The sequence below is a fragment of the Hyaena hyaena genome, unplaced genomic scaffold (assembly GCF_003009895.1).
Source record: "Hyaena hyaena isolate Hyena2069 unplaced genomic scaffold, ASM300989v1 scaffold_242, whole genome shotgun sequence".
NCBI lineage: Eukaryota > Metazoa > Chordata > Mammalia > Carnivora > Hyaenidae > Hyaena > Hyaena hyaena.
In genome coordinates, this window is record NW_024080869.1 from 1,524,381 (window position 1) to 1,536,343 (window position 11,963).

Consider the following 11,963-nt stretch of genomic DNA (forward strand, 5'->3'; position numbering starts at 1 on the left):
CATTATACTACAATTCCAGCCTACAGTTTATTAGCTTTGGATGCACAGAAAAAATTAAATACCATTCCCCATTTTGCCTTCTTAATAAAGTCTATTGTCAAGTGGGTTTTTATAATTATTTACGTATGGCATGTTAATGAAAATGACATAAAGTAGCATGCGGTTAGTATAAAAATCACCAATAAGGAAAAAGATGGAGTTTTACTTAGCCATGATAGAGGAAGAGAGAAAAGCAATTAAAGCCATATATTTCCTCTTTATTTTATTTTAGCTTTTTCACAAAATCAGTTGGACTGTAATAGTTTTACTGGTTAGGGATGGACATGACTGTTTACTGTCTCAGGAAAACTGACAATCCATAATTCTTTTCCTTGGTGCCGTTTTCCTTGAGAAATGTAACAAGTTAGCACACGGAAAACATAAGGAGATAGAGCTAAGAAGATGCTTAACAAAAATACAAAGAATGGAGTTGAAATTTTTCACATAAAATCTTCCAAAAGGAAGAAAAGAAAAAAAACTGACAGCTTCGCTTCTCAAATATGAATAGGTTATTGAAGCCAAAGGCACCATAATGAAGAGACAGCAGAGTACAGAATGGAAAAATAGGTTCTATATAAACAGGTAGAAATAATGTCGGTAAATTCACCCAATGGATCCTAAAAAAAAAAAAAGGCATAATTTCCAAATCAGGGGCACTTGGAATATAGATGACAAAAGAAGCATTATCTGTCTTGCAAAGGTGGGCTGAAGTCAACTAAGTGTCATGAAGATGAAGCAGCTCTATAGGATCTACCAGACTCCATATTTTAAAACTTTTCCCCCTTCTAAATAAAAATAAGACATAGAAAATATGTAAATAATGTCCATCAAATACCTATTGCCAGTATGATTTAAAGCATAAATTTAAATAGGAAATAAATTTCCATAAGTCCCTTCAAATAAAGCAATAGTTGCCACATTTGAAATATAAATTCCAGAAGTGGAACACATCTGCATAAAAATTAGCAGGCTAGTTGACAAGATGTCCACATTTATATAAAATGCATATAAAATTCTTCAGCTAAATGCCATCATATAATTCAATCACACATGTTCAATTACCATGCACTGCACAGTAATGTCTAAATAAATTTAAAGAGAAAATATTTCCTTTGTCCAATTTTTTTTGGTATACACACATCTACCTCACTGTGGGTTTTGGTCCTTTCTATAATTTTCTAAAAAGGAGCCCGAACCCGTGGGTTACTTCTCTATCACGTTAGAGCTCACCACACTGTAATTGCTAGGTTAGTCGAGTTATGGGGGCCGACACCTACCCCCTTATCCTCATCCTCCACATCCTCATGCTGTTCATATTCGCATGCTTCTGTTGCACTCACCAATCGTAAGGTCTTCAAAAAATCTCGCTCCCTTGGCTAATGAATATAACAGACAGAAGATAGGACAGCAAAGACACAAGACAGACCAGAAATGAAAAGAAGAGCATGAACAGAACATAATGAAGGAGAACAAGTAACCAAAAAAGGGAAGTAATGTTCACAAAAAAGGAAATGACACCTGTGGAATGGGTTAGACCATTTTCCAGAAAGCAATGTTTATTTCCTTGCTATTTGTGAGTCTTTTAATATGTAGTTATATTATGCATCCAATCTCTGCTAAGCAAAAAAAACACCAAAAACCCAAAGGTAAAAAAGAAGCAAGAACAAAAATAGTAGTTTAATTATAGAACTGATTACATAAGCAAAGTAGTCAAAAGGCTTCAATCTCCAAAATTCACATCATTTGAAGTCTGAAAATGATTAGGAATCTAACCAGAACTCTTTCCTTCAGGCAGAATTCACAGCTCAAACAGTGAATGTTGCAAAAATATGAACAGTCTCTACCAACAATACACTGGTCCATTGTAGACAGGATTACATGTTCTTCAAACTAAAGTAAGAAATTTAAAACTTACCAAGGTATCTCCCGAAAGAACCTCTAAAAGAGAGATTAAGTTGTGGCCATCCCTTAAGTCTTCATAGAGGTCATTCACATGCTTTCGAACCTACACAAAGAAAAGCAACTTAACTTTTGGGTCTAGAACCTAGGATCATCTTTAACACTCAAACAAGAACAAGGACAAGCAGGAAACATTCCTCATACGGTGTTCATTCTTGCAGCAATATTTTCATCTTGATTTTCTCACTTAAAAACTAAATCTAAAAACCTAACACTAAAAAAAAAGGTAAATTTCATATCAGTAATTCCTAAAGACAAACAGAATTGTTATCTTGTTAAAATACTAGAGTTATTATAAATAAGCTTGGACAACTACAGGAGGTTACAAATTTTTAAATACAGGCAATGGCAATAACTTTATTCATGATTCCTGATGTAACAGTCGGAGTCACCTTAGCAAGATGAGCAAGCTTTTACCCCTCCCCCCAACCAGAGCCAGTCTTCCTATTCTTTGTGCCACTAGATCCAGGAGGGTGCCAGAGATACACATTCCATACTTTAAAATTCTGGAAATCTAAGCTGGGTGAAGGGCACATGAGACTCTATATTCTTACTATTTTTGAAATTCCCTTACAGTCTATATTTCCAAAAAAAAATTTTTTTTTAATTCATGTATGTCAAGTTAGAAGACCTCTGCCCAAACCATCCTCTGCACAACATAAATCTCCTTGTGACAGGGGGTTTTTATAACCACATTAACACTAGCACAAAGTTAACACTTAATTTATAATAGCTTCTTCCTCCATTCCACAGGCCTGATTGAAGCTTGTGACTTTAGAGCACAAACCACCAAAGATTTCCCAAAAGCGTTGTTCAGTCTGCCAAGTAGGGATATCTCCCGTAAATACTTGGCCTGCTGTAAGGTTTATGCTAGAGAGACAAATGTCCAAGCAGGCGATGAAGACGGCTGCTCCACAGTGGGCTGGCACGTTTCCACTTTCTCACCTTTTAGTGATTCCAGGCTGCATTACTCTGCACTGATCTCATTAAAAGAGTCAAGAAGTGGCCTAGAGACTGAGGCCGAATCCGACCTACATCACACACAGGGCACAAGCCCCTACACCTTTGCCAGCTGCTGTAGTAAATTCTCAGAGGTTTTTTACGTATGAGTCAAACTTCTCTGCATTTACAAAATGTCAAGTGATATATAACACAAAATAATAAAAATTCTAAAATATGATCAAAACTATCTGAATACATAAGCAAGAAAAGGGCTAATGTAGGGGCACCTGGGTGGCTCAGTCAATTAAGTGTCCAACTTCAGCTCAGGTCATGATCTCACGGTCGTGGGTTCGAGCCCCGCATCAGGCTCTGAGCTGACTCAGAGCCTCTGTGCTGACAGCTAGCTCAGAGCCTGGAGCCTGCTTCAATTCTGTGTCTCCCCCTCTCTCTGACCCTCCCTTGCTCATGCTGTCTCTATCTCTCTCTCAAAAATGAATACAATGGTTTTAAAAATTTTTAAAAATAAGGGCTAATGTAATCTGGAAACAAACTTTTGATGGTTACGTTTTTCATCCTAAAAAACGTTAAATATTAATACAGTTTATTATCTTCATGGACTATATACATGTTTTGCAGTTTCTTTTATTCATGCCAGAAAATACTTTTGATTAATGAAGAAAAAATTCCCTCAAGAGTTTCATATTAAACTTACTAGTTCCTATGTGTTTTTGCCTAAATCACAGAAGTTTTCAATATTCAATTACCTATCTATGGATCATTAACCACCAATAGTGTAAGTATTAAACTTATTAAAATAACTGCTAATATCAATAGTACCTATAAAATGGCCAGTAATGCTGAAAGTGAGTCAAATTACTCTAAATTAAGTGTCCCCATCTTCACAGACTGACATTTTATTTTGATTTCCTAATTCCCAAGAAAAATCAGCAGAATCTTTGGTGTCACAAGATAATGATACAACAGTAAAATATAGTTTAAAAAATACCTTAGTATCCAAAAGAAAAAAAAAGAGCATAACATATTTTAGACAGTTCTAATTTAGAAAATTTATAAATATCCAAAAAAGTTATAAGGTGATTATCCCTTCCATTTGAATATTTACCTTGGGATGCCATTAAATGACAATCCCCTCAAGTTCTCAATTATATTTCAGAGATGAATCAATTTTCAAGAATATTTTCAGCAACACATCTACAACATGCATGACACATATGTATGCAGATAAGCAACTTAGTGAAATGAGTATTAACACTTACTTTGATTTTTTTAAATTTTTTTAAGTTTATTTATTTATTTTGAAAGAGAAAGAGAGGCAGGGAGGGGCAGAGAGAGGGAGTGGGAATCCCAAGGAGGCTCCGTATTGTCAGCACAGAGAGTGACGCAGGGCTCAGACCCACAAAACATGAGATCATGATCTGAGCCAAAACCAAGAATCAAAAGCTCAACCCGACGGTCACCTCGGCACCCATAATGCTTACTTTTCTAATCACGTATTAGAGCAGTGTAAGAATTCCCTTAGTTCCATTCCAAATTATGAATTTAATTTATAAGGCTAACGGTCTACTTAAAAACAAGGCAGAGGAGCTATGCTTATAAATTTCTGCACATCAATGCATCTAAATCTATGTACTTCCCTGTGCATGTCCAGTGTAACCAGAAAGCAGCCTAACTCTAAAATACCCTGAACCTAAAAAAAAGATCACATTTGTATAAACAATACTATGTAGTTCCTGATCCTGGCTTAATCTCTCAAAATAAATGACTTTACTGTACAGGTCTGACATTCTCAGCACACGATCAGGATGCGGCCTGCCATGACAGTAACTGACACATAGTGCTGAGAATTCCATGCTCTCTAGTCCACCAGACCTGCCCATGCCCTGCCAAAGCCACATTTCAATCCACATCCACTTCCTTTGTCATTCTCACCCCCAGAGAGTTAAAGATGAAGTGTGATTCTGAACACTTATTTCATCGGAAGGCAATTTCACAACTTGCTTTTTGCCAAATCAAACTAAACCTTCTTTCCTAACATCAGGGACAACTTCCAAAATCAGGTGTCATTTTTCATCATCATATTTATGCCAACAGTAAAGAAAATTAAATTAGGTATGTGTAGAGAAGAAGAAGAATATTATGCCATGCAGGGGCGCCTGGGTGGCTCAGTTGGCTAAGCGTCTGACTTCGGCTCAGGTCATGATCTCACAGTTTGTGGGTTTGAGCCCCGCATTGGGCTCTGAGCTGACAGCTAGCTCAGAGCCTGGAGCCTGCTTCCGATTCTGTGTCTCCCTCTCTCTCTGATCCTCCCCTGCTCACACTGCCTCTCTTTCTCTCAGAAATAAATAAAACATTAAAAAAAATTTAATAAAAAAAAATAATATTATGCCATGCAAAACCAAGTTAGGAAAACAGAAAACATGTAATAAGGGGAAAAAGAATGAGGAAGCCTGCTTTTTAGTCTTGCCTCTGCCACGGGTCTCATGAACTAGCACCAGCTGCCTAGTCTCTCTAGGCCTCAATTTTCTCATCTTCAACATAAAACCTGGAACAGGAGCCCTCTAGTCCAAACTAGAGAACAAAAATTCTATGATCTGAAAATGAAACTATCATACTTAAGAAGCAATGTGTCAACTTAAAAGGAAACAGGTAAAATAGAAAGCTGTTCCTTAAATCTTATGGCTTAATTTCTTAAGAATTTTAGGAGAAAATACGAAAATAGACTAATTTAATTCCTGTAATACTTGAAAAAATCCTAAGGCTATATCATGTAATACTGCCTATTTTTCCCACCTCAAGTGATTATTCTGAAGGTTCACAGTAATACTATATATAAAAAATGCTACATAACTGCAAGATACCATCATCATCATCTTTATCATCCTCGTGAAACAAATGTTACTATTATTAACAATAATAAATACAGGGACAGTTGGTTGGCTCATTTGGAAGAGCATAGGACTCTTGATCTCAGGGTTGTGAGTTCGAGTACCACACTGGTTGTAGAGATTACTTAAAAATAAAATCTTTGAAAAAATAGTTATAATAATAATAAATACAAATATACACAATGAACTATTCCTAGATACCTAAGGCTATCTGTGTGCAAGTGCTTGTATTTGCTCACTTTCCTGACCACCAAACAATGGGATGAAAGAGAATGTTAATTAACTATTAAAAATCAGCAAATCTGCATCATGTGGAATGAGTGGTTGTGGATGAAATGAGTGGAAATAATTGGGATTCTCTAGAAATATCCGTTCCAGTGACCAGTTTAGAAAGAAAAAAAGGAATTAAATAGTTAAACTGACACAGAAAAGCTTCTTATTTTCTCCTAAGCCTGAGTCATAGACATTTGGCCTGGTAACTTTCCTTCACAGATGACTCTACTAATTGCCAGCAGTCTTAACCTTCCGCTTCAATTTTTAATAAAACGTTCTTTCTTCTCATTTTGGAAATTTTCCCCTGTAGGGCAAAAAAAACTGTCTGAATAAATCGTGCTACGGGAAGTGATGACCAAAGTGAAAGCACTCTGAGATACTCTGGGATTAAATTATATAACTTCAATTACATAATAAGGATGAAGCATCATTTTCTGTATTTCATACAATTCTAGAATTTTGCAGCGCTTTTTAGGTGTGCGCTGCATTGCATCTGCAGTTCACCCCTAGAGGGCACTAATCCTTTGCTTAAGAAGAGTCTCCTAAAGAAGAAAAATAAAGTGGTGGGGAGGGCACACAGGGAGAGAGTATAAAAAAAGTGATAGTGATGATGACAGGCAATACTACAATTCAGTTTTGTGAGAGAGAAATATATATATTCTTCTAGATCCATATCATCTAAATGGCTTAACTAATCAAAAAAACCACTCTGAAAATTTTATTGTGTTAACTTTTAATTGTTTGTTTTTTTTGTTAGCTAAAGCAAATACAACTTTGAAGATAAGATCATCATCTAGCTGCTTATTTAAATATGTTTAAGACTGACTTTTTCAAAAGTCTGATTTTGTACTGGTCAAAATTCCACAAAAATGTTACTTCCCATATTTAAGTTTATAGTTACCATGTAGCTGTTCAGTTCAGGTCACTAAATCTTTACTGAGCATCCATTATATGCCAGGGTGTCATTTAACTTCTAAGGGTACAAAGATGAATAATAAGAGAGTGCCATCTCTCGAGGCCTGCAGACTGAGTTGACAGAAATGTAGAAAAGAACGTAAGGTTCCAAGAGGAGAGAAGAGCAAGAACAAAGAAAAACAGGCAAGCATGCACACAACTGTGCTGTGAGCTCCAAGGGAGGAAGGCAGCCTGTGAAATGAGTGAAATGAGAGGCAGAAGGTGAGGTCGGAAAAGGTGGGCTAAGAGATGTGGCATGGCGGCTTTGCATGTCACTTTAGTTGAAGAAGCTCAGACCTCTCCTGAGCAAAGAGAACCACAGAAGGCTCTTAAGCAGAACAAGGACCCAGTATCTCTGACCAATGTAAAAGCTCCCTTGTAAAGTATTACCTTGAACAAAAAATAAAGTAAAATAAAGTATTACCTTAAACAAACCCAAACCACAGATAAAGCTGTCGAGGGACAAATCTATACACAATAATGAGGAAAGGTCTCTCAGAAAAAAGCAGAGAGAGCATTCTATCAGTAAAGCTTGGGTAAAATGCACACATCCCAACACAGCAAGGAGTAAAACAGCAGCCACAAGAAGCATCCAAAGTCCTCTCTTAAAGAAGTCCTACATCCAAAAGATACAGTATTCTGGAAAACAAACTATCTTTAGAAAGGAACATAAAAAATAAAAGAAGGCTTGTCCCAAATAAGATCACCTCACAGCCTACTAATTGGGTGAAGAGAAGGCAGACAGTCAGCTTTAGTGAAAACTATGAATTAAAATGTTTTTCAGTGCATTATTTTTTTTACTTAAAACCAATATGCTCACGATAATAATAAGCTACCACATTCTCTTGGGAGAGCTCCTTAGAAGTTCTAGTTCAAAAAATAAATAAAAATAGGGGAGAGGAGCAATTATAAAATAAAAATAAAATAAAGTAAAATAAAATAAAAGTAATCTGTCAATATATTACCTTACCAATTACTGATGAGTAACTGATGCTTTTAAAGTACACAGAAATGTTTAAAAACAATATATTCTCTTGGGTAATTATGAGACAGGAAAACCAAAGGGTTCCCACAAAAGAAAGAGATGGCTTTTTTCCTTTGTTTCTTTTCATGCTTCTGCTCTTGCTAAGACCCTGCACACACACCCTTACACATGCTTTAATGTATATATTCTTAATAAAGGTCAAGGAGTTAATGATTTCTTTGGAGTCTTCCAACCAGCAGATAACATCTGAGGAGTAATGAACGAGGTCCTCACCAACGTTCTCCAGGACCACTGACTCCAAACACCTCAAGGCCAAGACTCCTAGCTCCAGGGAATTAATGACTTACAGAGGGCACCTGAGCACTTGGCCTTGTTGGACAAGTTCTTAGATGCCTGAGAGGACACGTACACCTGACCACCGACTTCAGTTAAAGACTCGAGATCCCCTCCCCCTGGGGTGCCTGGATAGCTCAGATAGTAGAACATGCCACTCTTGAACTCTGGGTTGTAGGTTTGAGCCCCACGTTGGATATACAGATTACTTAAAAATAAAATCTTTAAAAAAAAACCAAAAAACTCCAGACCCCTAAGCAAGATGAAACTCATGCTCCTTTTCCGTTCCAAGTCTCCCAGACGCTCTTGTCTGTAGCTGCTCTATGTCATCAATAAACTCAGCTCTTCCTTCCTGTCTGCTCATGGCTCATGTTTGATTTCCATCCTGTGAGAAGCCAAAAATCCTCTTGGCTGGTCCTGCAGGGAACCGTCTGGGTCCTCGGACTGGCCTGCCTGCATCAGTTAATTGCTTTATCTGAACTGTTTTCTTTACTCCAGTACTGTTTCTTCAAGAGGTGTGAAAGAATAAAAGCTACAGCTTACATTCTACTTAAATTACTTTAAATTCGAAATTGGTGCAAGCAAGTATAATGGGGAAATATTCTTGTCTGCTATGATAAAAGGAAGGGTCATGCTTTTTTTCAGTCAATATGTTAGGTCAGCGTTAAGGCCATACATAATGCATGTTCTTTAGTGTTTTATAAAATTATAAAATAAAGATATTTACTATGCATCTTAAGGTATCAATGAATAAAATAAGGGAGAGTTTAAAACAAATCACTATTGGTCCTGGCCAGTACAAATAATCTGTCTTCCTCATGCTGGACTCAGCTAGTTCGTTGACAAAGAAGATTTCCTTTTAAACTTTCAGGTTGATAATCTATAATCAGTTTTAAAAAACAAAAGCAAAAAGGTCTTCTTTAGTCTTTCACTAAAAGGTAGAACATAAGGTGGTTAAATAAAAGCATTTATTTAAAATGTGGGAACAGTTTAGTCTTCACCTACATATTTTTTATATTCTCTTTTGCACAGTTTCACTATTATCATAGGAATCTTTTTAAAAGGCTCCTTCAATTTTTAAATTCTTAAAAGCATGTAACTATTTTCTATAAAAATTTGTTTTGGCTTTGGGATAGTTGGTTCTGGTTTGGTTCAGGTAGAGTTTGAGTCCTCTACATTTCTTCCCAGTTCTTCCTTCTAAGGGAAGATGAGGAAAAAAATCTATTTTTGCGTTATTTCCCCATCAGCCTGCACATCTTTGATTGCTTGCAGAGCTGTATATTTCTTGTGCTAATTACAAATAATGTCACCGAAAGAGAAAAATTAATTCAAAAATCAATTACTCTACCTACTTTTTTGTATCTGTCCACTGTTTTTGGAATTAACTTTTATTAAAGATGTGGGCTAGACAACCTCCAGACTACAATGTCAGACCAATGAACACTGATTTGTAGACACCAGCATTATCCATTCCATGTAGTCTTTAAATGGAGTAAGGAAAAGATGGAATACAGTATTTTAGCTGACACTAAAGGATGTTTCTGTCCAGTGCTGTGTCACCAAGGGTAAAATCCAATGATGTTTGGCAGGAGGATATGGATGCACCTTTTAGAAGTTTTTTAAATATTCTCCTAGCTCATTACTTATATATATCTTTCTTTAAACCATTTATGACTTGAAAAAATCATGGTAATTTGTAAAAAGCACAGCTATTCTATCAAGAGCAGCTTTCAATAATAACATAAAGAGAAGGAATCAATCACTAGCATTTTTCTTTCAAACTCTATGCTCAACATGGGACTCGAACTCACAAATCCCAGATCAAGAGTTGCTTGCTCTACCAACAAGGCTAGCCAGGTGCCCTGCATCACTGGCATTTTTATGCTCACCTCTTTCTGTTTCACATTCTTAAAATTTGGGCAAAAGAAAGAAAAAGCTGGGAAAAGTGGAGAGGGTCATAATCACAATACTTCTCATGAAAAATTAATGAGCTAGTCAGTGAGACTAAATTTTTTTTCATTAGAAATTAAATTTTGATGTAAATGTAAATATGTGACAACAATAATCATTAAGACAAATCATGACGACTGAGCAGAACACTATTATAATAGCCATGTAGTAGATGAGTTCATATGTGCCAACTCCTAAAAAACGTAACTAGGCATAAATGAAGCCTGTTTAATCTAGGTAGTCTGTAACTACAGCATCAAAATCCTATCCTTTACCACCAACAATTTGAACAGATTCCACTGTATTTTCGAATTCTCACTTCAACTGAAAAAGTTTTGAAACAGAATTGTGCATATTTTTCAGTAAAAATCATGAATTTTTTTAAAATTGTTAATTCATTTTCATTACAGTTATGACCAAAACTTACAACTCATTCAAAAAATGCGTATTTTCTCAATAAACCCACACTTAAGGACTCTGGTAAGGTTATACCAATATCGCAAGTCAGGATCAGATTAACTACTAGAAAATGGTGATACATTCAGGTAAATATATTCAGTTCCCATATGAAAATGAAGACAACTCCTGGGATACAGAAACCTATCAGTCATTTGCCCCTTGATGCCAAGTCACTTTATCTGACTGATTTTCTTCTTAACACCCATTATCAATTTCAGAGACACCTTACATGGTTGATGAGTAGATGGAATAACTTTTGTGGGGAGGGCAGGGTGGGGAGTCTGAAGGAAGCACTGTAGTGCAGGGCATGGTAGGATTCCAGAGTAAGAGCTTTTATCACTAATAAGGCAGCAGGAGAACTCTGGGCAACTGGTGAGTGGGGACAGAAGAGTCCAGGAAAGAGATACAGAAAAGTGACAAATAAAAATGTCAGCTATTTCACAATTCTGATTAAAGTGCTGTTGTGGCACCTGTCTACTGAATACTTTTGAGGTGAATCATCTTCTTTGGGACATTTGTCAAATGCCCTATAGAGTGGCAATGGCTGACATGTTACACAATAATTCAACAATTAACTAGATACTTGTCCCCAAAAAAGAACTGTCCTCTCTCCTTGTGGCACCATTTAAAATAACTTTTACAACTGGACCACTTTCTTACACCATACACAAAAATAAACTCAAAATGGAATAAGGACTTAAACGTGAAAGAGTTAAACCATAAAAATCCTAGAAGAAAGCACAGACAGTAATTTCTCTGACACTGGACATAGTAACATTTTTCTCGATCTGTCTCCTCAGGCAAGGGGAAGAAAAGCAAAATTAAACTATTGGGACTACATTAAAATAAAAAAACTTCTGCACAGCAAAATGAAATTATTAACAAAACTCAAAGGAAACCTACTAAATGGCAAAAGATATTTGTAAATGGTATATCTAATAAAGAGTTAGTATCCAAAATCTATAAAGAAATTATACAACTCAATATCCCCCCAACAAAAAGACCAATTAAAAATGGGCTGAAGACACAAACAGTTATTTTTCCAAAGAAGACATGAGGAAGCCAACAGATACATAAAAAGACGCTGAAAAGGCTCATCATCAGGGAAATGCAAATCAAAACCACAATGAGTTATCACTGCACACCTGTCAGAATGACTAAAA